At 47.0% G+C, this 27968-nt stretch overlaps 1 long non-coding RNA gene across 2 annotated transcripts in view; it reads right to left on the minus strand.

The window, feature by feature from the left end:
* The window catches only part of LOC135056698 (uncharacterized), a 286934-nt gene that overhangs the window by 164304 nt on the left and 94662 nt on the right, over positions 1-27968 (minus strand). The window contains exon 4 of one of the 2 annotated variants that reach the window (XR_010244047.1): positions 5503-5795. The exons of the other annotated variant lie outside the window; for it this stretch is intronic. This is a non-coding gene — a long non-coding RNA (uncharacterized LOC135056698). Of the gene's footprint in view, positions 1-5502; positions 5796-27968 lie in introns of those variants that run through there. 2 annotated transcript variants of the gene reach the window in all.

The following is a 27968-nucleotide window of genomic DNA, read 5'->3' on the forward strand; positions in this document are numbered from 1 at the left end:
GATGATAACATAGGACCCATCTGTATATATATATATATATATATATATATATATATATATATATATATATAATATAATATAATATAATCGTATGTATGTATGTATGTATGTATGTATGTATGTATGTATGTATGTATGTATGTATCAGCATAACTCTGGAATGCCTGGAGCAATTTACACCAAACTTGGTACACATGCCTTACAATCTGGGAAAAATACTGTGGGGGTAAGACACCTCTAGCACCCCTAGGGGTGGGGGTGGGAAGGGGGTGAAATTAAAAAATCCATAGTTTTCGGCATAACTCTGGAATGCCTGGAACAATTTACACAGAGGCACACATGGATATGGGCAGAGGCACCCACGTGTAAGGGCAGAGGCACCCACGTGTAAGGGCAGAGGCACCCACGTGTAAGGGCAGAGGCACCCACGTGTAAGGGCAGAGGCACCCACGTGTAAGGGCAGAGGCACCCAAGTGTAAGGGCAGAGGCACCCACAGGTAGGGGCAGAGACACCCACAGGTAGGGGCAGAGACACACACGGGTAGGGGCAGAGACACCCGCGGGTAGGGGCAGACGCACCCACAGGTAAGGATACAGGCACACACGGGTAGGAGCATAGGCACCCACAGGTAAGGATACAGGCACACACGGGTAGGGGCAGAGGCACACACAGGTAGGGGCAGAGGCACCCACAGGTAAGGATACATGCACACACAGGTAGGGGCAGAGGCAAACACGAGTAGGGGCAGAGGCACCCACAGGTAAGGATAGAGGCACACATGGGTAGGGCTAGAGGCACTCACGGGTAGGGGCAGAGGCACCCACAGGTAAGGATAGAGGCACACATGGGTAGGGCTAGAGGCACTCACGGGTAGGGGCAGAGGCACCCACAGGTAAGGATAGAGGCACCCACGGGTAGGGCTAGAGGCACTCACGGGTAGGGCCAGAGGCACCCACAGGTAAGAATAGAGGCACAAAGGGGTAGGGGCAGAGACATATACGGGTAGGGGCATAGGCATACGAGTAGGAGCAGAGGCACCTATGGGTAAGGGCAGATGCCACACGGGTAGTGGCACAGGCACACACGGGTAGGGGCAGAGGCATACTTTAGTTTCAAAGCTAAGTAAGGAATCCTAGGGCCCTTTGACATAGAGTCAGCCTGCAAACCTAACATATTTAACATACAGCAGGCGGAGCTTGGCCTGTCATCCCAGCATGTACAGCACTGAACAGGGCTGCAGCAGAGGTGGGACGGGGCAGAAAAGGAGGCGGATTATTCTCCTCAGCACCAGCATTTTGACAGCATCAATCCGGGGAAAGTCAGAAGTGCGGCCTGACAAAGATTGGCATTATTCTTTCAATTTTGTAGCGAAGCATGGGTATTCAGCTAGTATATATATTTCTGCAGCAGGTTTCATTGGATTCCACAGGGAAACATCAGGGTGTAGAGTGGATCTTGATCCAGAGGCACCAACAGGCTAAAGCTTTAGGCTGTCCCACGATGCATTGGGGCCTCCTCTATAACCCCGCCTCCAGGCACTGTGAGCTCAGTTTCAGTTGGTGTCTGCAGCAGCAGGTCACTTAACAGGTGGGCTGCACTGGGCAGCCCTGAAAAAGCTTTTTCTGACAGAAAATTTCACTTCAGTGCTACAGCTCCATCACCTCCCAAGCGGTATCGCATACTCCCACAGCCTGTTCCTGGGTAGTTGCGGTGTAGACGCTTCGGCTTTAGGCACACGGTCGCAGTCACACTCATGGTTCGCGTGGCTGCTACAGGGAGGAGGTAAGAGGGTCCCCCAGGCGGGACCCGCCATTAAATCGCATTCTGTCTGCATCCTAGGGAGACGGGTCACGGCACTGGCGTGGACACTGTCACCAAGCAGGGACCCCACTAGACCACCAGGGTAAAAGAGCACAGGTTGGGTGTACGAACGCCCCATTTAATAAGGCTCGCTAGTACTTGGGGTGGAAGTCCAGCATAGGGGAGCTGGCGCTTGACCTGTAGCCTCTCCCTGGCCCAGGGCGACATCTACTGCAGATTTTCCCACCCTGGAGCTGCCTCACACTGAGAGGCTGGGCGCCATCTTATAAGCATAGTTGCAGCTAGTCTCTGGGACTGCAGGGCAAGGTCTCCCTTGTAAAGCCACCTGTATACAGTGCTGTGACTTTACAAACACTTGAGTATTCTACATGTCTTTATAGTGTTAGTTAAGAAAAAGTGTACCTATTACAGGATAAATTGTATCATACATCTCCCAGTCAGTCCGCAGCTCCTGTAACCAATCAGGAGTCACCCTGGGCTGTGTTCACAAACCTACTGGGTACTCTGGTGGAACGCCTTATGCCTCCTTTGGGACGACCTGTACCACTACAGCCACAAATTGTCCCCATGGTTAATCCGCCTTGGGCGGAAAATTTGTCTAACCAGTTGCAACAATTAAATCATTCCTTGGTCAGACGAAAATCTACTCCAGATCACTCTAGTGCACAGGTTCTCAAACTCGGTCCTCGGGACCCCACACAGTGCATGTTTTGCAGGTTTCCTCACAGAATCACAAGTGACATAATTAGCTCCACCTGTGGACCTTTTAAAATGAGTCAGTGATTAATTAATACACCTGTGCACTTGATGGGTTACCTGCAAAACATGCACTGTGTGGGGTCCTGAGGACCGAGTTTGAGAACCACTGCTCTAGTGTCTCTGGGTCATATAAGCGGGCTGCTTCCTCCTCACAATCCACAAATCTCTCAGATGTTTCATCTGAAGAGGAGGGGGAGCATAATGTCCTGTCAGACACTGAATCAGATGTTTCTGATGACGATCCTCCATTGCAAATTGATGTCCCTGCCCTTGTGGTTGCTATTAAGCAAATCCTACAAATCACTGATGATGCATTTGGTGGACATCAGGCAGGAGCCCTGGTCTAATCAAGGGAAGAAATTCCCTCTGTCTAAACGGGCCTTGGCTCGCTATACTCTCCCTGCAGAGTTATTTAACATACCCTCCAACATTTTACACATAAAAATTGGTACAAATTAGAAAAGGGGGCGTGGCTATGGGTAAAGGGGGCGTGGTAATGTCCCTTTTCCTATACTTTCAATGGAAGTTTGGAGAGCCAAAAATCGGTACAGACCATAAAAAAAAGTTACTGTACCTTATAAAAAAGGTACAGTTGGAGGTTATGATGTAACAAGGGGGAAAATTCACTGCCGGCGGATTCTCATGCCACCCGCCTAGTGGTGTTGTCCACTCTGCCTGTCACCACTGTCAGTTCACTGAAGGAACCGAAAGATAAGCGTGTGGAGGGATGCCTGAAATCTATTTACTCCCTTACATGTGCTCAAGGGCGTAGCTACCATAGGTGCAGGCAGTGCATCTGCTATGGGGCCCAGAGCTGAGAGGGGCCCACCTTCCCTGTGACAGTTACATGTGTTATATACATTTTTCGCCATTGGGTGGTACGTAGGGGTCCTTTCAAACTTTTTCCGTGGGGCCTGCAATATATCTAGGTAAGCCCCTGCACCTGCTCATTGTTGTGTGGTATAAAATGAACCGAAGGACATTTTTAATGTTATATTATATGAACTGGGGCACTGTAATGAGGCACAATATGAACAGGAATCACTATATATCATAATGTGAATTGGGGATACTGTGCGGCATAATGTGTACTGGCAGCTCTGGAATGTGACATAGGGTGAACTTAAGCACTACTGCATTTCATAAAAGAAACTAGGGCACTACTATGGGGCATAACATTAAATAAGGCTCTACTGTTGTTCAGAAAATGAACTAGGGCACTATTATAGAGCATAAAATGAACAACTGCTGCAGAAAAGTGTCTCTCTGGAAGCATTGGGATGGGGGCCCCTTCAAAATGTTGCTATGGGGCCCACAAAGTACTGGCTACGCCCCTGCAGATGCTGTACATAGGCCCACTATTGCGGCCTCTTGGGCTGCAAACGGAATTGAAGCATGGGTTCAGACATTAGAGGAAGAGCTGCCTCAGGATATATCTGACAATGCCAGACAATACCCGTCTCACATTACCACAGCCAGCTATTACATTCAGGAGGCGTCCTCTGAGTTAGCAGCCAAGGCATCGACTACAAAAACAATAAAACAGCGCTTCTTGAAAAAAGGTGTGTTTTTATTTTTGCATTATTATAACAAATTTAACACATTTAATGTATATGACAATAAAAAAAAAAATCACACTACAAACACTGGCCGGTATTGACATTTAAAAAAATAGTCCATAGTCAGTACCCACTGACTAAAATCATAGGGTAAATGTTAGGAAACGCCCAAAGATTAATCAAGGTTAATATGCAAAAGCTTCCACAGAGAGTACTGTTTAGTTAGTATGTTACTGTTAGTCAAATTGCAGTCAGGGTTAGTGAACAAAAGCTTCCACACAATGCTGTTTGGTTAGTATATTACTGATTATCAGATTGCAATTGCTGACAGATCCTTCGATTATAGAACTGAATAACAGAATACAGTCACTGGCAAACCATAATTCAACACGGCTTTGTCACCTGTTAAATTGGTGTTATAATGGTTCCTCCCGGCTCCTAGTGCTTTAAACCCAGTAGTGGTGCCATATCTGGAGTGCCCATATCAAAGAACTTTGGGGCAGATGTATTAACCTGGAGAAGGCATAAGGAAGTGATAAACCAGTGAGAAGCGCAAGGTGATAAAGGCACCAGCCAATCAGCTCCAATATGTAAATTAATAGTTAGGATCTGATTGGCTGGTGGGTTTATCACCTTGCACATATCACTGGTTTATCACTTCCTTATGCCTTCTCCAGGTTAATACATCTGCCCCAATATTACCTGCAGGTTTGCTTTGCCGAGGATAAATAACCGGTACCGGGTATTTGTAATTGCTTCCTCAGAGAAGGCTTCCTTCTAAGCAGTAGAATTTGCAATCCTTTGGATTGCATGCTGGGGGCCGCCCAGCATGCTAATTGCCCCCTCTTGACCACGCTGAAATGGTGGTCGCACCGATCGCTAGAAATAGGGTAGCTCCAGGAGGCCCGCCGCCAATTTAGTCATCGCCGCGCCCGGCAACACTCTGTCTCTGCCTTGGAAACGGAGCCGTGCTTCCCCCCCACCCCTCCAGGATGGGTGCTATGATGCGCCCGCGGGGCAATCGTAAAAATTCCGGTTGGGTCACTCTTTGCGATCCAACCTGAATTAGCCCCAAAGTCCATAGCAGGTGGATGTATTCAAGGTTTCTTCTTGTGCTACTACATCAAAAACTCAGCTCCTGTCTCCTTGATCTCTTCATTCGAGCTCTACAAAAAGCTGAGAAATCTAAATAACTTTAAGAAGAAGGCAAACAGAAACGTCTTTGAACATCAAGAAGGCAGATGAAAGGCTCCGTCCAGAGCCTCCAGGATGCTTGTAATTATTTTTGCAAGCGAAAGCCTTTGTAGCAAGAACAGTGTTCTGAAAGAAGCCATCGCTAAACTGTGCAAAGTGTAGCATTTCTACTGCAGCCCAGGAAGAAAGGGGAAATGACTGCATGGCAGAACAGAGAATGATTACAGTCTCCGGTTATACCTCTCTGTGAAGCCTCTGTAATTACAGAACGTGGAGAGAGCATTTCAGAATCATGAAACTGAGCTTTTTAATTGTTTCCCTGCTGCATAAATTAATATATAGCCATTCAGCATTTCTTTCCCAGGGGAGGCTGACAACTAGCAAATAGTATTTCCCAGGGGAGGCTGACAACTTGCCAGCTGATGTAGACCCCTCTGTGTGACTGATCAATCCATGTGTTCCTGTTGGGTGATAAAAAGACAGACTTTAGGAAGTCACTTGTCACATGGATCAGATGGGATAGGAGTTACAAGTGGACAAACATGCAGTGTCACACTGGGGTGCAGGGCGGTAACTAGGTGTGTGCGGAGCGTACTCCACACATAGGGGGTTATTCTGAGTTGATCGCTCGTAGCAACTTTTTGCTGCTCGTGCGATAAACCCGACGCCGCCTGTGGGGGAGTGTATTTTAGCATAGTAGGGATGTGATGGCTTGTGCAGCCCCGCTGTGCTAAAAAAATTTCTAGCAAAACAAGACCAGCCCTATACCTACTTACCATTTGCGACGGATCCAGCGATGCAGGTCCCGGATTTGACATCAGACATCCGCCCTCAAAATGCCTGGACACGCCTGTGTTCGCTGGACCACTCCCGGAAAATGGTCAGTTGACGGCCCGACATGCCTTCCTCCTGTTAATCTTCTTGCGGTCGCCGCTGCGACCGCTTTCCTCATTACCAGCGTTGTTGCGGGCAACGACGCGTGTGCGCAGTTCCAACCTGATCGCACCAATGCGAAGAAGTGCAGCATGCGATCGGGCCGGAATGACCCCCATAGCGCTGCAGGCCAGGGGGCGCTGTTGGCGGCACTTGTCAATTATGAATTATCTAATGATTTTTACTTACAGCTTCTACCCTTTTTGAAGCCCATCATCTCCTGACCGCCCCTGTCTCCTACCCCCACCCCTTTTGTTGCTAATACCTATACAACATTCATGGACTTGACGTGATAGCTCTTTGTTGTTCAGTTGCACTATCCTTTGTTGCATTTCGGGATGCTGATGATTCGAACCCGTTACCTATGACATTGCAGTCGGACACTCTATCTGCCCTTGCATAGAAAGCTAGAGAATTCCCAGCTGGAGAGTTTTAACTATTTGAAGCTTACCTTGTACTTTGTGATGGGGGGGGTCAGCGTTGCGGCTGGGCAGATCTATGTAGTGTGTGGCTGCAAGGGATTGGATGTGTGATTGCATGGATCTGCTCCATTATGGTGCTGGCTATTTTTTTATGGGGTACAGATAGCTTCATATAGTCATAAATATCCAAGTTTTTATGTGGGATCAAGTAGCTCGGCGGGAGGGGTGTTTGGTTGGAATGCAGCAGTTTGTGGATTTGAGTCCTGGGTGTGACAGTATATTGAAATGTGTTATTTAACGAGGGGTATTGTGGCTGAATGGGGCAAACTCTCGGGTTGAGTCCATGAATGTGGTATAAAGAGGATTCCTGTCCAAATCCATTTTCTTGCAGTGTTCTATAAATGTGTGTGTATTGTATACACCAATTTTCTTTCTAGGCACTAGGCACCAAAAAGTCTAGATACGGCTCTGCTAGGGCATGACTGCCCCAGCAGGGAATGTAGTGGGAGGGTCCCAAGCTTAAGGGGTTTGTGCAGTAAAGAGTCCCATGTGATGTAGGGGTGTCTCATGCAAAACGGTGTTTAGACGGATGCCTCTCTGAAACTCCTCTGAATGGCTGGCAATGGCAAGGGCCGGTTCGGATCCAGATGAAGATTGTCCTGCTCCAGTAGGTAACACCTGACGCGTTTTGCTGCATCTAGCTTGCAGCTTTTTCACTCTTTACTGCACAAACCTATAACGGTATAAACAAGGGATATTGGACTCTCAACTTATATAAGAGACTCTTGCTATTGGACTTCATCTACATCCAAGGGCATCATTTGGAACGGATTGTTTGCACTGTATTACGATACATGTCCTGACCCAGTATCCCGGGTAAAACATTCCCTTTTTAATTACATGAATTCATGTGGCACATCATTTATTGCATAGGATATTGTTTTTAAATAAATTGTTAATTTTTAATTGATATATTTAGTGAAAGTATTTGTTCTTTCCTCTTGGAGCGCAGCCTCCCCTTTTGTTGTAGATATGAAAAGAATAGGACCCCTTTATAAAGAAGGGGACAGGGGTGTGTCAGGACCACCTACTTTGATTGGCAGGAGGGCTAATTTTGGTATACAGGTACACCACCAATAATCCGACACCTGCAGTTGGCATCCCATCTGCCGGGATATCATATGTGCCGGTATATCATATCTATCCCGCTAGGACATGTTAAAAAAAAAAATCAAACTTACCAGGGGATAAAAAAGCGCTGCAGCCTCCGACAGCGGGAATGTCCCTGAAATCAGGGCCGGATTAAGCCTTGGGGGTGCCTGGGGCACTCAAGACAGGGGGGCCCCGGTGGAAGATGGGAGGGGGGTGTATATTAGATTGTGCATACCTCCCAACATGTCCTAATCCAGGAGGGACAAAATGCTGTCTACCTGGACTTCCCTCTTAATATATGATTGGCGTTTAATATATGATTGGCGTCACCTGTGTTGAACTATTTCATTGATAAGAAAGGTGTTTCAACACAGATGATTGCAATCATAAATTCCAGGGAAGTCCAGCTAGAGAGCATGTTGTCCCTCCTGGAATGGGTCATGTTGAGAGGTATGGATTGTGTATATTAAATTTAAACCAATGATGTACATTAGTTTTAAACTAATAGTTTCATAATGCCTGGGTACTGTTTATTATTATTATTATTATTATTATCCTTTATATGGCGCCACAAGGGTTCCGTAGCGCCCAATTACAGACAACATAAATAAATAATCAAAACAGGAAAACAGCAACTTACAGTTGATGACAGTATAGGACAAGTACAGGGTAAATAAACATAGCTACATCAGCAGATAACACTGAAATAAGTATCAGGTGGCAGAAGACTGCTGGAGTTGATGCAGTTGAAGATTATTAAAGTAAGAGAAATAGCTCCACTTAATTGAAAGACAACTATTATATACATTTTCCTTGTAGTGGAACAAAGCAACTTAATCTTCAAATACACATAGAAAAATAAAATAATTTATCTTGTCAAATGCAAGAATAGCAGAAGGCCTCTGCATTACTTACACACTGGGACAGGACTCAGGAGGACTCTGTGTGTGTGTGTGTGTGTGTGTGTGTGTCTCTATCTCTAGACCCAAATGGTTTATTTGCATAACAGTAGACTCAGACACCCCAGCAGGGAAGAGGAGAAGCTGTGATCCCTAGGTCATTTACAGTACAGCTCTCTCCACCCTCCTATCTCTCCTCTTGTCGGAAAGCTCTATCGGTAGTTCATGAAACATGATACTCCTGCGTCTCTGTCTTCACTGCATACCGTCTTGCTCACATTCTGGATGCTGATTCTGCTGCTGCTTAAGGGGAAAAGCTAGTGATGTCAGTGTGTTCTGCCTAGGAGGGCCCCCTGACAAAGGGGGGCCCGGGGTACAGTATTATCCAGCACCCCCCCCCCCCCCCTTAATCTGGCTATGCCTGAAATGCGCACTCTCTACCTTTTATAACTGATTTAAATATCTTGTCTCATGACTGTAAAGTCTTGTGTATGCACTAGGGTTGCTATATTTTAAAAATACAATCCAGGTGTCAGGTTCGGTTTTACTTGTGTCCCCGGAGGGGGCGCTAGTGGGTCAGTGGAGGTAGGATGGAAGAAGTGAGGAGGCTGGATTGGGTTTCTGCGCATCAGCGCAATGGTGTTTTATTAACATAAAGTTCACACAATAAGGCAGCAGAATAACGTGCAGGAATAGTCAATAAAAAGTATGCAATGGAAATGGTGCAGCTTGGAAGCTCAGAGTCTATGGAGGAAATGGTAATGATAGATAAGTTCACTGGTGTGAGAACCAGAATGGTTTAAAACGTGGAGCCAGCAGAGATGGTAATAAATGTGTAGCAAACCTGGTAGCAGATGCAGGAGACTCAGGTGGAAGTCCACAGTGTAGTTCGTTAGGCACAGGCAGCTAGCAAGCTGCTTCACAGGTGAGGTGATGGAATGCACCTGGAGAGAGTCTCTACTGCTGAGGCTGAAGCACACAGTGGTTGTAGATAGGTGTGGAGCCAAATACAAATGCAGGGATTGCTGATGCTTGTAGTTCCACAGAAATGCAGGAAGGTAACCAGGAACACGGAGTAACAGGTAGGTAACCAGGAACACGGAGGAATCCAGGCACATGGGTTGCAGGAGTGACACAAAGTTCAGGACAACCACAGGCTCACCCTGCAGCTCCTGATATACCCCCTGGTGTGCAGACATTGGTTGGAGTGGGAAAAGGAGGTGCGGCCAAGCTCCGGATTGGCCGCCGTACTCTGACCAATGGAGACTGTCATGGCGGCGCCCATGCCGCGGCCCGGCGGGAACGCGGCGTGCTCACACGCCCGCTGTTACCGGAGCGTTCCTAGGCCCAGGATGACGTCTGGCGGCAGAGGAGCGGACGACAGCAGAACGTAGGGACCCCGGACGGAGTCCGCACCGACGGACAGATGTGGCTGTGGTGAGTCGATTCCTGACACCAGGACAGTTATACATTAAGTACATGATAGAAATAGATCCCAGCGCTTCTATATTAGGCTACACAAATAGAAATCAACAATGGGATTGCTGTGTACACTTATATAGAAGCACTGGGATCTCTTTCTACTGTGTACTTACTGTACAACATATTCAGCTGCACTATATGTGTATATGCAAAGCTAATTCTTCTAGGTATGAATGATATAGACCCAGTTTAATGTTTGTGGAATGCATGGTTGTTTTTGTAAGGTAATTTACTGCTTGGCATTTGAGGGGGTGCGGGTGTGGCTACAGATTTCAATTATTGGTTTCACTTGTAGTAGTCCTCTAGTTAAGTTCAGTGGTGTAGGCTGTGTAAAGCCGTTTGGCTGTGCATTGACTATCTAAGCGTGCATTGTATCAAAGCGTGATAAAATTGCCACATAACAGCAGCGTTCTATCCGCGTCCAATCGAAGTGAAAAAGAAGGAAAACAGAAGGACACCAATCTAACAAAACAAAGAAAACTGAATAACTAATAACAAATGTGATTAATTTCTCAGATCACTCACCTCCTGATTGTTCTATCTGATTAAATAGCACGGAACTACCTTACTTGGACAATTCAAAAACCATCCATTTCACCTACAAATGCTTGTATCTGTATTATTGTAATTTTGTTCTTTAAGCACAGCTGCACCAATGCAATTTTACCTGCAAACACTTAAAACATCTAACACAATTACCATCGCTTCTTAAACCTCTCACAATCCTTTCATTACTTAGACTCCAGATACATTTCTGCATCCACTTATCTACGCTTTTGACTCATTTCATATGAAATCTACACCCATTAAGCCTACACTGCTTTTCTCCCCTGCATTTCTGCAATTCTTCTGCTCGGATTCCCTTACACTCTCTTACTTCCACTTTCCCTTAACCTATTTACCTACTTAACACTATGTCAAGGCTTTCTTATACTCCCCACATCACTCAGTGTCTACCTAATAATGTATCTTTATCCTTCCCCCCTAGTCTCCTACACGTCCTCCTCTCTCCCCTCCTCTGTCTCCCCTCCATCCCTCTGTTTCCTTCCCCCTCCTTTCCTGTTACCCCACTTTCATTCACCTCTGCCCCATGGTCCTGCTACCCCACAACTCAGCCCTGCTCCCTCTCTCCCTTCCCTGTCACCTCCCCACACCCCCATCCACATCACACTGACCTCCCTCCCTGCCCACCTCCTGCAGTTTCCCCTCCTAGCTCAGGCACCTGCACCATTACCACTCTCTCATCATCCCTGCCCTCAAAGTTAATCTCACCTCATCGCTACAGCAACCCTGATAATCTCATTCACATCTCTCCCACAAACTCATACCCCCTATCCTGTGCCCTCTGGAATTCCAGATCTGTTTGTAACAAACTGGTCCCCACTCATGACCTTTTCATTTCCAACTCCCTACACATACTAGCCATTACTGAAACTTGGATTACGCCCTCTGACACTACTTTTCCTGCTGCTCTCTCGGCTGGGGGCCTCACATTCACACACACACCCCGACCTGGGGGTCGCCATGGGGGTGGTGTTGGGGTCCTTTTACCTTCTAGTTACTCCTACCAACTCATACCACCAGAACCATCCCTTACATTCTCTATATTTGAGGTCCATACTATACGCCTCTTCCAACCAGTACATCTTAGAGTAGCTGTCATTTACTGCCCCCCTGGCACTGCTTCCAAATTCATCGACAACTTTGCTTCCTGGCTTCCTCACTTCCTCTCTTCTGACATTCCCTCAATTATCCTAGGTGATTTCAACATCCCTATTGACATCCCCACACAATCCCCAGCCTCTAAACTCCTTAACCTCACCTCTTCACTTGGTCTCTCCCAGTGGACCTCCTCACCCTCCCATGTGAATGGGAGCTCACTGGATCTGGTCTTCACTCACCGCTGTGATATTTCAGATTATCCAACTCCCCATTTCCCCTCTCTGACCACCACTTGCTCTCCTTTAACCTATCTCTCTCGACTTCCCCATCTCTACTTCCTAAGGCTACCATCACTAAGCGTAACATTGAAGCTATTGAGACCACATTCCTTTCCTCCTTGTTTGACTCACTTCTCTCTCCTATTCTCTCTCTCTCATGTCCTGAACAAGCCACTTCCACATACAATGCATCCCTTACTTCTGCTCTTGACTCTGTTGCTCCACCCTCGCAAATTAACACCTCAACCCTGGCACACCAAATGCACCAGATATCTGCAAAAATGCTCACGTACTGCTGAGCGACACTGGAGGAAATCACGCTCTAAGGCAGACTTTCTCCATTTCAAACTTCTGCTCTCATCCTTCAGTGCTGCCCTTTCTCTTGCTAAACAGTCATACTTCAAGAACCTCATCTCCTCCCAGTCTTCCAACCCCCGGCGCCTCTTTACCACTCTCAACTCACTCCTCTGCCCACCTCCACCTCGTCTCCCTTCCTCTGCTCTTGACTTTGCCACTTACTTCACATCCAAAATTGACTCCATACGTCAGGACATCACACCAGACCATCAGTAACCAGCCTTCTCCCATCCCTTACCAACCCTCCCCATCGCTCGCACCAACTCTAACATCTTTCTCCCATGCATCTGGAGAGGAAGTCATGGCCCTCATTCGTTCCTGTCCCCTCACCACCTCCCCACTTGACCCTATCCCCTCCCGCCTCCTCCGCTACCTCTCTCCTTCTGCTTGTTCCCATCTTTCCCACCTTCTCAATCTTTCCCTCTCATCAGGCACTGTCCCCTCTGCCTTCAAGCATGCACTCATCTCTCCTATTCTTTTTTTTTTTTTAACATGTTTTTTATTGAAGCAATGCATTCAGACATTGTACATAATCAGAGAAAAGATCTTAAATCATGACAACGTAACATATAATTCAGACAAATTAGTAAAACAGTTTTTAACACAGCGTACAAGACAGCGTGATAAGTTATTATACGGGGAACTAACAAAAGGCGTATGATAATCACAAGCGAAGTAGATAATGCATTGCTCCAAACTCCATTTTCTCAAAATTTTCCCAACCAAATTGGGGAGAGCATGAGCTACGGCCGTAGCCCATGGTCAAAAAATAAACTACAAACTAAAGTGCCAACTATCTATGCAGTGGAAATTATTTTACGGCATAAGGTAAAGAAAGTAGGGCTGAAGGGGTTATCAAATACATAATACCTGTATCTCCCCTCCACAATCAAAACAGTATCAAGGAATACCCTAATTCTAATGAGTTGATATAATGGGATATAAAAGAAAAAAACAAAGAAACATATATCCGTGTAGATATCAGTACATGGATAATAGGCCTTGAAAAATCTAAAATAAAATAAAAAACATCTGTGTGTACTGTTCATTAGCAGTAAATATTATACTAGTCGATAGGGCATAGACCACTACAGAGTATTCCGCTGAATGACCAGAGTGAGAGAGGTCTTAAAACAAGAACATGAGCATTAAAACCAAATGGTACATAACTACAAATACTGTATACTGCAAGCGAACATCATAATAATTACCTGATACGGCCTAATGGGCCAGAGCATAAGGGTGTGACAGATACTGTATATATAAACTTAAGCATAGGGCATATAATGTACTGCAGTAATCAGCTTCAAAAATCTGGTAGGCCACAAAGCACAGACGGGTATATACAATACTAAATCCACTATTCCCTACATTACAAGAAAAACAAAAAAAAGAATAAAAATAAAATGAATAATAATAATAATAAAAGAAATGTAGGACACGTGTCCAGTAGAACCCTCTACTTCTCATAAACTGGTAAGTGTCATAAAATAAGGTCAATAGGAAAAAAGAGGTAAAACAAAAGTTATTGACAGCCTCTTCATGTTATTGCCCCTATAAGGCCTGGAAACAGGGATAAGATATACACGTTGGGAGGCAAGACAAATCCCCTTGCGGGCAGCAACCATACAGCGAATGCCGGGAAAGCCAGCCGGTAACTGTAAGCAGGTACAAATAGATATGTGTCGACTGGCAACTGCCATTGGTGACAGTGCAAGATTTCCAATGACAGTGATTCCAAGATGTAGTAGTCATGCCATATAGGGTAGGGGGCTGACATCCGAATGCCCAAGTGTCCAGCAGGTAGTCCACAGTCCATCTTAATATTAGAACACAAGCCGCCCGGAATGGGAAAAAGGTTGAATGTAGTGGGTTTAATCCCCTCTGGGTGCTGAGAACTTGAGGTAGGAGGGCCGGACATCACAGCAGTTGAAGAGGTTGCATTCGTAATGGTTTCTGCGGTCCGGGAGAGGGAATCAGCAGGCATCATCACAGTGCCCAAGCGAGACAGCAGGCGGGCTACACAATCCTCCAGGAATGGCATCAGTAAGTCACTAAGTTCTTGTGCCAAGCGATTTGCAAAGGTGGTATGCATATCCAAAAAGGCAGGGGTCGCCATTAATAACTGTATGTAGGGAAGGTGTGTGGCTTACAGTCCTGGCCAGTAGCAATCTAACTCAGCGTTCAGAGTTCCAGCAGAAAAGTTCAATGTGAAGTGAGAAATTCCACAGCAGGCAGCTATGTTTCAGGTAGCAGGATAAGCCCCGACCGCGTATTATTGCTAAAGACGAAAGCAGCACTGTAGGGGAAACAAGCAAGTACTCCCCCACGATCACGCCCTAAGATGGCTGCTGGCGGTCATACACGCCTGAAACCTTGCAGGCTAGACTCCGGCGTGACAGAAGCGGCTCCGGACCCGGGACACGGACACAAAGCTGCAGCAGGTTATAACGGTGTCAGCAGACAGCCTTTGGTGCAGAGTCCTGGGTTGTTTGTACACTTTAGAGGGAAGTCTGGAGATCAGGGTCCGGAGCCCATGTAAAAAGCAGCCACTCTGGGTGCCCCGCCCACCGGAAGTAATCTCTCCTATTCTTAAAAAACCTACCCTTGATCCAAACGCTCTCTCCAACTACCGACCCATCTCTCTCCTCCCTTTTGCCTCCAAACTCCTTGAGCGTATTGTCTACAACCGCCTTACTACCTTTCTTTCCTCACACTCACTGCTTGACACATTCCAGTCTGGCTTCCGTCCTCTCCACTCCACTGAAACTGCCCTTACAAAAGTATGCAATGACCTCCATGCTGCTAAATCTAAGGGACACTACTCTCTACTTATTCTACTGGATCTCTCTGCTGCTTTTGACACTGTGGACCATCCTCTCCTACTGCAAATTCTTCACTCCATTGGTCTGCGTGACACTGCCCTATCTTGGCTGTCTTCCTACCTTTCTGACCGTTCATTCTCTGTCTCCTCTCATGACTCTACCTCCCCCTCACTTCCACTAACTGTAGGGGTACCCCAAGGTTCTGCCTTGGTCCTCTACTCTTCTCTCTCTACATGTCCTCACTAGGTAAGCTCATTAGTTCTTTTGGTTTCCAATATCATCTCTATGCTGATGACACTCAAATCTCTTTCCTCTCCAGACCTCTCCCCTGCTCTCCTCACTCGTATCTCCAACTGTCTCTCTGCTACCTCTTCCTGGATGTCCTAGCGCTTTCTTAAACTTAACATGTCTAAGACCGAGCTGATCATCTTCCCTCCCTCCCGCATAACCTCACCTCCTACAATCTCATTATCTATTGATGGCACTACTATCTCCTCTAGCCCCCAAGTGCGCTGTCTTGGAGTAATCCTTGACTCCTCCCTCTCCTTCAAACCACACATTCAGCACCTCTCACAAACCTGACGTTTTCATCTAAAAAATATTTCCAGGATCAGACCCTTTCTGACCCAGGATGCTACTAAGACTCTTATCCACTCACTGGTCATCTCCAGACTGGACTACTGTAATCTCCTCCTAACTGGCATTCCTGACAAATACCTCTTCCCACTCCAATCTATCCTCAATGCTGCTGCCCGGCTCATCTTCCTCACCAAACGCACTACGTCCACCTCTCCTCTCTTACTAGACCTTCACTGGCTCCCCTTCCCTTTCAGAATCCATTTCAAGCTTCTCACACTTGCTTACAAAGCCCTCACCCACTCCTCTCCCATCTACATCTCTGACCTTATCTCCCTTTACACTCCCACCCGTCCTCTTCGCTCTGCTAATGCACGTCGACTCTCCTGCCTACGGATTACTTCCTCCCACTCCTACCTCCAAGATTTTTCACGTGCTGCACCACTTCTCTGGAATTCCCTACCTCTCCCCCTCAGACTCTCTACCTCTCTACAAAACTTCAAACGGGCTCTCAAGACCCACTTCTTCACCAAACCCAGCCAAATTTCATCCTAAACCTCTGTTCCATGCTCTCTATGTACCCCATATGTCTCACCCATGTCTGTCTACCCTCCTCTTTAGAATGTAAGCTCTCATGAGCAGGGCTCTCTTCCCTCATGTGCTTATCCTTTTCTTACTTTAATAATATTCAACTGTACCACATCCAGCAGTCTTCTGCCACCTGATACTTATTCCAGTGTCATCTGCTGATGTAGCTATGTTTATTTACCCTGTACTTGTCCTATATTGTCAACTGTAAGTTGCTGTTTTCCTGCTTGATTATTTGTTTATGTACTCTGTAATTGGGCGCTGCGGAACCCTTGTGGCGCCATATAAATAAAGGATAATAATAATAATAATAATAATACTGTAGGTAAAGAGGGTGGTGACGTCTCTATTGAGTTCTCAGCTGCATCTATACATCAGTAATATATCAGTACATTGATGAGGCAGCACGGACGGTGTAGTGGTTAGCATTACTGCCTCACAGCACTGAGGTCATGGGTTTGATTCCCACCATGGCTCTAACTGTGTGGAGTTTGTATATTCTCCCTGTACTTGCATGGGTTTCCTCCGGGTACTCCGGTTTCCTCCCACAATCCAAAAATATACTGATAGGTTAATTGGCTCCTAACAAAAGGAATCCTAGTGTGATTGTGTATGTGTGTACATGTGGTAGGGAATATAGATTGAAAGCTCCACTGGGGCAGGGACTGATGTGAATGGGCAAATATTCTCTGTAAAGCACTGCGGAATATGTGTGCGCTATATAAATAACTGGTAATAAATCTCAAATATCAAAAATGACAGTCCCATACAGAGGATAATGGTTTTCTGTGCTGCATCAGGAGAGACAGGAACCAGTGCTAGTCAACATGATCCAACTGCAATGAACAGCGCTCTTGCAGCATGATACCTGTAACAGTGAGCGCACACAGCACACACATACTTCACCCTCCAGGTAAAATTAAATTGTGATATTTGGCAGCTGCAGATGCTGCCGGGCTTTAGGACCCTGTGATCACCAGAGAAGAATGTGGAAGGCAGAAAGACCCAGCAAAGACCTTGGACAGCAGGTCCCACCCCGCAGACTTGCAGGCTTTGAGATTTCAGGAGGTTGATGAGGAAGCATCCTGCTGCCACCGCTGTGAGGGGCCACGTGTGGAGCCAGGGCAGCCGCTGAGAGTCGGGGACTGTGATTGCAGGCCCACATGGAACTGGGCTTCTACAGAGACAGAGAACTGTGTGTGTATGTTGCTGAGGCGGCTAAGGGGCTTATTTATCACCATCTGCATCCAAGGATGCGGATGTGAGGTGATAAAATCGCCCGAATCCGCACTGCGATAATTGAGTGCATCGCACGGATGTATCAATTATCTCAAGCAGCGACAAAGTTTGCAAGCAAGCTCTGTCCCTACAATGCCTGTCCACAGCATCATCGGGGTATTTTTAGGGAAAAATACCCTGGTGTCCTGCTGCGCACATGCCGCCAACGCAGATATCACCGCTACTGCCGCCTCCGAGTCGAACCCCCCATCGCGACTACCCTACCCCCGTGCCGCGGACCCCCCATGCACCCTGAATATACTTACCAGTCCAGGGAGCCAGTGATTGCTGCTCCTGCAGGGCTGCCGGGCTCCGGATCCTGTGCGCTGCTGTGACCCACAGTTTTATAAACTGAGCTGCCGTTTTGCAGCGTCACTTTACTGCACCTGGGGTCACAGCGCAGCACATGGAGGATGTCCTGCAGGCTGTAGGGGGTGTTCTATCTTCCGCTTCGCTGTGGGACCTAGAGCAGTAATTTCTGCTAATTACTCCGCCGCCGCTGGAGAGTGAGACCGGGCATCAAAGAGATTGAGGGGCAGGAGAGGCACTGCGCTCTCCTCCCCTCACATAGTAGTAAGAGACCCTGCGGTAAGGGGTGGGGGGCAATGAGCGCACAGTGGGGTAATGTATATCTGGCACTGTGGGGGCATTGTATATCTGGCACAGTGGGGCATTGTATATCTGGCACTGTGGGGGCATTGTATATCTGGCACAGGGGGGCATTGTATATCTGGCACTGTGGGGGGCAATGTATATCTGGCATAGGGGAGCATTGTATATCTGGCACAGGGGGGGCATTGTATATCTGGCACAGTGGGTCATTGTATATCTGGCACGGGGGCATTGTATATCTGGCACAGGGGGCAATGTATATCTGGCACTGTGGGGCAATGTATATCTGGCACTGTGGGGCAACGTGTATCTTGCACTTTTGGGGTCATATGTGTATCTGACCCCCCCCCCATATGTGTATCATGCCGCCATTTTCATTTGCATGTACATATGGTAGGGACTATAGATTGTGAGCTCCAGTGGGGCAGGGACTGATGTCCCTGGGCCAAATATTCTCTGTAAAGTGCTGAGGAATATGTGTGCGCTATATAAATAACTGGTAATAAATAAATAATAATCTGGCCCAATTTTCCAAAAAAAAAATATTTTTCAATACCGGAGGATTATTCATGGTTCCCTCCAGTTCCTCTGCTCCTTTTCTGCCCGGACAGGCACAGCGGAGTCAGGAACCAGCACCTGGGATCTTACATGTGTGTCTAATAAAACCAGAAAGGTCTTGTGATAGGTGACCCCGGTGAGGTCCTCCATGACTCTGGTCAACTAATGGCCGGCTTTCTGTTCTGTGATCCTGGTCATCTGATGACAGCTGTAAACCGGCTTCTCAGTTTACAGCAGTCATCAGATGACGGGGTTACAGAACTGGAAGCCGGCAATCAGATGACTGGAGCCGGAGGAGCTCACAAGGTCACCAATCACCAGGGTAGTGCAAGGGGGGAGGAGGTATGAAGCAGCAGCGGCAGTGCATGCGCAGAGACACGCTCTGAGGTGTTTGTGGAGTGGATTTGTAGGGACAGAGTTTTCTCGGAAGTTCTGTCCCTGCATGCAATAATTGAAACATACCTGCGATGTATTAAATTATGCATTGAGAGTTTAGGCGATTTTATCACGTCCCATCTGTATCTGAGATGCGGATTGTAATAAATATGTCCCTTACGCCTTTACATTAGAAAGGTGCGGTTTGGTTTCCATGGAAACTGAACACTCCCACATTGCAAGTTCATCCAAGTTTCAACTCGGATCCTCCTGCCAGAATTGGATCCAAATCAACTTCACAGAGCCAGATCTTGCGTGTTTATGATTGCATACAAATCCCTCCCTTGTGATTCGGGCGCCATTTGACACAGAACGCCGGAGAGAGAGGGTGTGGGAAGTGAACTGGGAGGCACATTCTATTGTTACTCTTAATAACTGTCAAAGTCAGTAAAGGAGGCCAGGGGCACTGTGTCATTTTACAGGTTGCTGGAGGGAAAGGGTGAGGGAAGTGAACTGGGAAGCATTTTGGGACTCAGAGGGGGGTATTCAATTGTTTGAAAAGTCAGTTGGGTGTCTTTTTTTCCCTATCTAATAGACAGGAAAAAACAGACACCCAATCGGCATGTCAAACATTTGAATTCCCCCCAGAGACATGAAACGCCATTAGGAGAATTTTAGGATTAGTCAGACTGGAGCAGGAGCAATGTTTTGTACTTGTTGTAACTAAGCTTAAAGGCAAGGGCAATGTTGGCCGGAAACCTCCCTCTTATTGGCCAGCGGCTCAGATGATGACAATATTATATAATACAATTACTAGAGCTGACACCACAAAATGCAGTTTGAGGGAGAGAGTAGAGCTGCTGCACATGCCCAGTAGTAGCAGCTTCTTCTACCAATTTTGCTGTGTGTGTGGATCTGAGTCCTCGATCAGTGCACTGGACTAGAGAGCAGCTGCCAGGAAGAAGAGACAGGAGCCTTACCATGAGTCTATACTAGGGACCATCTATAGTGTTAATTATTAATTCTGTATTCCATATACTATCTGGTGTTTAAAAAGACTAATGTGCACAAATATGTTCCAGGGTCAGTACTAGTTTCTTCTACTGCTCCCTCAGACTCCCACACTTTTGCCAATGTTCTGCAGAGCAGGATATTGTGGATTGCATTTGGAAATCCCCCTCTAGAAATCCTGCGTTTGCCACTGATTAGGAGCATTGTGTTTAACTTAAAGGGGCACTGTGTTATTAAAAAGACAACCCATAGAGGCACACTCGTTAGTTGCCACCATTACTAGAAGCGCTGTGAGTCGGTTCCGGTATGAATGGTCGACAATGTTAAGGTCGACACTCATTAGGTCGACCACTAATGGTTGACATTGACATGGTCGACATGGACAAATGGTCGACACATGAAAGGTCAACACATGAAAAGGTCGACGTGGATTTTTGGACTGTTTTTGGTGTCATTTTTTCCGTAACATGATCAGGAACCCCAATTTGTGTACCGCGTCCCCTTGCATGGCTCGCACAGGTTACTATTCTCAATCGTAGTCCTTGTGGATGGTAAAGTATGAAAAAATTTTAAATCTATTTTTTTTTTAAAAAGCCATGTCGACTTTTCCATGTGTTGACCATGCCAATGTCAACCATTAGTGGTCGACCTAATTAGTGTCGACCTTAACAGTGTCGACCATCTGAATGAATACCCTCCTCTCATAGGGGTGTGTTAAATGAAATTACATAGGAAAGCACAAGTTACATTTACCAATGTTAAAAACAAACTATGGGGTGCATGTACTAAGCCTTATGGGCCCTACAGACTCGGCGATGTGCCGCCGAGCTGCCCGACCGCCAATACGGCAGATGGGCGACCCGGTGGCGGGGGGGGGGGGGGGGGCAGTGACGGGGGGAGTGACGTTTCTTCACTCCCCCCTTCACCCGGCTCCGTAGACGTGCAGGCAAATATGGATGATCTCGTCCATATTGGCCTGCATGCACAGCCGACGGGGCATCAGCGATGAACGAGCGCGGGGCCGCGCATCGTTCATCGCTGGTGCCTCCACACTGACAGATATGAACGGTATCTCGTTCATTAATGAACGAGATTGTTCATATCTTGCAGTGTTATCGCCCAGTGTGTAGGGCGCATTAGAGTGAGATAAAGTGGCTGGAGATAAAGTACCAGCCAATCACCTCCTGTCATTTTTCAAACCCAGCCTGTGACATGGCAGTTAGGAGCTGATTGGCTGGTACTTTATCTCCAGCCACTTTATCTCCATCCAAGGCTTAGTAAATAGACCCCTATGACCAGGGGCGTCAGAACATTTTTTGGTTGGAGGGGGCCAAGATAAAATCTCTATTTGGCGCCCCTAGCTTCTGGCCACCATAGATTGGTCACTTGCACCTGTACAGAACTCTATGGAGCAGTGTAATATACAAATTCAACCACATATTTAATTAATGCTAATCTTTTAATGAATCAGCGATTAACATGTTATGCCATACAGTTTCTGGTTTCCCATCTATTAATGTGATATGGAAGCCTTGTGTCAGGCTGCATTTTCTGCGTGCCAGATCAAGTGCTTCCTGCGGGCTGCAATGAGTAGAACTGTCTCTCGTTAATGCTGGATGACAATGGGTAAAATCTGACTGGAACTTCACTTTAAGACAGTTCTCCTGTAGGAAAATGTCCTTTTATGGAATTTATTTTAATTTGGTCTACTGTACCTCTCCGTACCTCATATATATAGAAAAGCTGTTATGGTTATGGTCAGATTTCTCAGTGAAAGCAGATTCTTCTGTAAATGTTTCCTTAAAGGGATTTTTCACTTTTATTATGGATTTTGACTAAGTGGCTGAATCAGTGGCTGAATCATGTGACTGCCAGCACCCCGTCAGCCGGGATCTCATACCCACCCATTAGAATAATACAGGCAGAGGCGGAACTAGCGCCAGTGCAGGCAGTGCCTTGCACTGGGGCCCGCATCTGTCAAGGGGCCCAAAGCCAGAGCGGCATGTAATGAGTCAAACTGACTCATTACATGCCGCCTGGCTGCCGCTGTGTGCCGCCGCCGAGGAGAGGATGCGCACCGGCTACGGAGGGTGAGGAGGAGGAGGGGGGGTGGAGGAGGGAGCCGCAGCAGCGCTGTGTCATTGGTAGAAGCGCTGCTGCTGCTGGCCCTCTCCTTTACCATAGGCTGCCCTCCGCCGCTGTGAATGCTGGGATGCGCATCGCATCCCAGCATTCACAGCGGCGGAGGGCAGCCTATGGTAAAGGAGAGGGCCAGCAGCAGCAGCGCTTCTACCACTGACACAGCGCTGCTGCGGCTCCCTCCTCCACCCCCCCTCCTCCTCCTTCTCCCCTGTCAGAAGCTGCAAGAGGAGCCTGGGTTGCGTACGTCCAGGTCCTTTGCACGAAGGCAATATAGACACAACCGAGGAGCCTGAGCCAGCGGAAACGGTAAGTATACCTATTCTATCTATCTATCTATCTATCTATCTATCTATCTATCTGTCTGTCTGTCTGTCTGTCTGTCTATCTATCTATCCTGTTTGCCATAATGTGTAAAAAATGGGACGCTGTCTGCCGTAATGTGCAAAAAATGGGACGCTGTCTGCCGTAATGTGTAATAAATGGGACGTTGTCTGCCGTAATGTGCAAAAAATGGGACGCTGTCTGCCGTAATGTGCAATAAATGGGACGTTGTCTGCTGTAATGTGCAAAAAATGGGACGCTGTCTGCCGTAATGTGTACTAAATGGGACGTTGTCTGCCGTAATGTGCAAAAAATGGGACACTGTCTGCCGTAATGTGCAAAAAATGGGACGCTGTCTGCCGTAATGTGTAATAAATGGGACGTTGTCTGCCGTAATGTGCAAAAAATGGGACGCTGTCTGTCGTAATGTGTAATGAATGGGAAGTTGTCTGCCGTAATGTGCAAAAAATGGGACGCTGTCTGCCGTAATGTGCAAAAAATGGGACGATGTCTGCCGTAATGTGTAATAAATGGGACGTTGTCTGCTGTAATGTGCAAAAAATGGGACGCTGTCTGCCGTAATGTGTAATAAATGGGACGTTGTCTGCCGTAATGTGCAAAAAATGGGACGCTGTCTGCCGTAATGTGTAATAAATGGGACGTTGTCTGCTGTAATGTGCAAAAAATGGGACGCTGTCTGCCGTAATGTGTACTAAATGGGACGTTGTCTGCCGTAATGTGCAAAAAATGGGACACTGTCTGCCGTAATGTGCAAAAAATGGGACGCTGTCTGCCGTAATGTGTAATAAATGGGACGTTGTCTGCCGTAATGTGCAAAAAATGGGACGCTGTCTGCCGTAATGTGTAAAAAATGGGATGCTGTCTGCCGTAATGTGTAATAAATGGGACGTTGTCTGCCGTAATGTGCAAAAAATGGGACGCTGTCTGCCGTAATGTGTAATAAATGGGACGTTGTCTGCCGTAATGTGCAAAAAATGGGACGCTGTCTGCCGTAATGTGCAAAAAATGGAACGCTGTCTGCCGTAATGTGTAATAAATGGGACGTTGTCTGCCGTAATGTGCAAAAAATGGGACGCTGTCTGCCGTAATGTGCAAAAAATGGGACGCTGTCTGCCGTAATGTGCAAAAAATGGGACGCTGTCTGTCGTAATGTGTAATAAATGGGACGTTGTCTGCCGTAATGTGCAAAAAATGGGACGCTGTCTGGCGTAATGTGCAAAAATTGGGGCGCTGTCTGCCGTAATGTGTAATAAATGGGACGCTGTCTGCCGTAATGTGTAATAAATGGGACGCTGTCTGCCGTAATGTGCAAAAAATGGGACGCTGTCTGCCGTAATGTGTAATAAATGGGACGCTGTCTGCCGTAATGTGCAAAAAATGGGACGCTGTCTGCCGTAATGTGTAAAAAGGGGACGCTGTCTGCTGTAATGTGTAAAAAAGGGACGCTGTCTGCCGTAATGTGTTAAAAGGGGACGCTGTCTGCCGTAATGTGTAAAAAAGGGGACGCTGTCTGTCGTAATGTGTAAAAAGGGCACGCTGTCTGCCGTAATGTGTAAAAAGGGGACGCTGTCTGCTGTAATGTGTAAAAAAGGGACGCTGTCTGCCGTAATGTGTTAAAAGGGGACGCTGTCTGCCGTAATGTGTAAAAAAGGGGACGCTGTCTGTCGTAATGTGTAAAAAGGGCACGCTGTCTGCCGTAATGTGTAAAAAGGGGACACTGTCTGCTGTAATGTGTAAAAAGGGGACACTGTCTGCCGTAATGTGTAAAAAGGGGGACGCTGTCTGCCGTAATGTGTAAAAAAGGGGAATCTGTCCGCCATAATGTGTAAAAGGGTCTCTACCTGGTGTAGTGGTAGTACCGTGCGGCGTAATTTGAATAATGGAGACTACTGTGCACCGTTATATGAATTGGTATTATGTTGTGGCCACACCCCTTCCCCACGAAGCCACGCCCCTATTTTTTTTGCGCACCTGCGGCGCACACTGCCCCTGTTTTACATAGAGGAGCGGGGCTCCGATGCCGTTTCTTGCACACAGCACCAAAATGACTAATTACGGCACTGTTGCTAGGTATCCATTTCCCTGGCCCTGAGCAGGTCCCTCTCACCAGATCCTCTCCAGGTGTGAGGCGGTGGACTTAGATGGGGGGGGGGGCCCCAAAGCATTTTGTCGCACATGGGCCCACCGCTCGCTAGTTCCGCCACTGAATACAGGGTATACATAACTTAACATTACAGTAAGCAGAGCCTAGGTAACAATTAGCACAACAATTCTCAGTACACAGTATGGAGGGAGGAGGGACCTGCTTCAAGGAGCTTACAGTCTAGGGGGTGGGGGGAACAGAGAGGTGACATGAAGCATGAGCATGCGGAAGGTGGCCTGATGGCAGGAAGTAAACGAGGCAGAGATGGCCAAGGCATGAGTCAGGGTGTTGGGAGAGCGACCTCGAGACAGGACCGGTTTTAGACCTTGTGACACCCAAGGCGAAAGTTTTCCTTTGGCAGAAACACTCAAACCCCCACCCCCCGCCACTGAAAACAGGGATAGTGAACGCCTAGGTCGCATGGCAAAAAATAGGGGCATGACTTCATAAGGAAAGGGCGTGGCCACAGAATAGTACCAATTCACATTACACCGCACAGTAGTGTCCATCAGTCACATTACACCGCACAGTAGTATCCCTTATATACATTATGCCAGGTACAGCCCCTTATACAACACAGGAAAAACAAAAAACACAGGGGGGAAAAACTCTGATTCATGCCCTTTACATTATTTGTCATTTCTCATACGTCCTAGAGGATGCTGGGCTTATCCCTCACAACAGTGTTCAGCGCCATTTTTCTCTCTGTCCCCCGCCAAAAAGGTGTACAGTGCAAACGAGGGGGGGGCACAGAATTTTTAGTGTTATATTGAGGTATATATAGCACTATTTTTTTAGAAATGGACATATAATCATTGTTGTGCATATTTCGCGGTGTGTTCCCTGTCAGATTTACCCACTATAGTCCACATGTGTCTACATGCGTGAGTGCTCTGTCACAATCAGCTATGGGGGTCACTGTCGGCATCGCCGACGCCTGTTGGTACTTGATACAGTAGATGCAGAGTCAACAGGTCGGTAGTTGAATGCTTGTCAAAAGTAAACACTGTATGGGAGACACAGTAGTATGTGGGTGACCCTGTCGGCACCAACTGTTATTACTGGGGGTAAATTAACATGCTGTAACTGCCTTATGCCTGTATATATATTTATATGTATATGTATGGTACGGTTCCATAGGCCTGTAGCTCGAGCACAGACATGGTAGTATGTGTGGGGGAGTGTTATTAAAATTATTTATGTATACTTCCCTCGGACTCCTCGGGGTTGCAAGAATGTTATTCTGCCTGGTTACTACTCCCTGCTGTCGACGAATACTAGGTTTTCTGTCGACCATAATGTTTCCTGGTAGATCCACAACTGGGGCATGTCAGTAGTAGTACATGGTCATACACATTCAGAACACATTAATGTCTCTAGGGACCCGACGGTTCTGGACAATCCGCTTACATGTATGTTATATATATATATATTTAGGATATGTGTGTAATTATGTATTACATTATGTATATTCATATTATGAATTATATTGAATGCTGAATTAAAAGTATTCCTTCTCATGTGCTGGTCGCTCTGTTGATAAAGCTCTAGGTCGGCCGTGACAAGTTGGTCTCAGATCCTCTCAAGGAGTCCGAATGTTTATTCTTTTCCCGCCGCGGATAGAATACTGTGTAAGTCAACTCCTGGTCGACACGGGGCCCTGTCACAAAGGATCGTATACAGGAAGCTAAGTGATATTTTATTTCTATGCTTTGGAGTTATTTGCATTACATGCACATGAGGGAGTGTTTATATCCGGAAAGACATCCGATAGAATTACCCTAAAGAGAGAGGGGATGTTCCTTATGTTGGTTCTTCTCTATAACATTGCGGCAGGCTGCCGTGCGACGGCAGGAGGTGTGGCCGGGGGAATGCTGAGGCTGACTCCGAGAGATGCTGGAGTTTCTTCCTGGGACGGTGTACCGCTGTTTGGGGAGGCCTCAGCTCAGTCAATCTCGGCTGATACTGCTGGTAAATCTAACTTCGTGAGTTAGTCTCCTTCACAACGGTTGGTGACGCATTCTTTTGTGGGATGCGGTCGTTTTAACCGGTTCGATAACGTTCTGTTTTCCTTTTCTGTGCAGACAGTGGAAGGTGAAAAGGTAAGAGTTCTGCAGCCTTGTTAGGTTCGCAGAAGCAGATGTCGTTTTCTGTTTCTACCACATCCACCACATGTCGCTGAGTCTATCTGGCTGGAGCCCATTCCGGTGGGAACTCGTCTACTACTTTTCAGTCAGTCCGGGGATAGACTAGGACCTGTGAGTTAATTATAGAATCCAAAGGGGGACATTCTGGCGTTTACAGATGTTTCCCCTCACTGATTTTTCAAATAGATCTTGCCGTTTCCCCTCTGGAAGGGGAGGTAGTACGCGACGCCATACCAGAGGTGCGTCAGGTTCAGGGCATTGTCCTGCTGTCCCTGTTTTAAAAAAAAAATAAAAAAAAATAAGGGGTTTAAATGCGTTGTTCTCCGCATTCAGCTTATCTGGGTGGATATCCAGGATTGTCTTTCCCATTTCACCGGAGTGATGGCAGTAGGATGGTATTCTTTCAATAGTAAGAGCCATTGTTATTCTGTACTGGGACACTCTCCTTTTTCTCTCTGACTGTTCTTCAACACAGGGGAAGGCTGTTATTCCCAACGACGCAGGCGTCGGAGGTGGGTATCAGAGTAGATATGGAACGGTTGAAGTTCTGTGTGTTCATGTGGAAAGAGGTCTGAGGATCCGGAGTTGGATCAGATTTGCAGTGATAATCCATCAATATGTTCCGTTGTTGGAGAAGATCGGTGCGGCCTAAGAGGCCTTTTCGGTGAGCAGGTCAAATGCCAGAGTGGTTTTCACGGGGCCAGTTGGAAATGTGGTCTGGGTCTCACCTGCGCCGGAATATAATCCTAATGGCCAGGTTTTCGCTCCTGTGGTGTCGGCTCAGTTCTCACCTCCTAGAGGGACGAAGGTTCGGAATCCAGGATGAGATCCTGGTGTCCATGCATGCAGATC

The sequence above is a fragment of the Pseudophryne corroboree genome, chromosome 3 (assembly GCF_028390025.1).
Source record: "Pseudophryne corroboree isolate aPseCor3 chromosome 3, aPseCor3.hap2, whole genome shotgun sequence".
NCBI classification, from domain to species: domain Eukaryota; kingdom Metazoa; phylum Chordata; class Amphibia; order Anura; family Myobatrachidae; genus Pseudophryne; species Pseudophryne corroboree.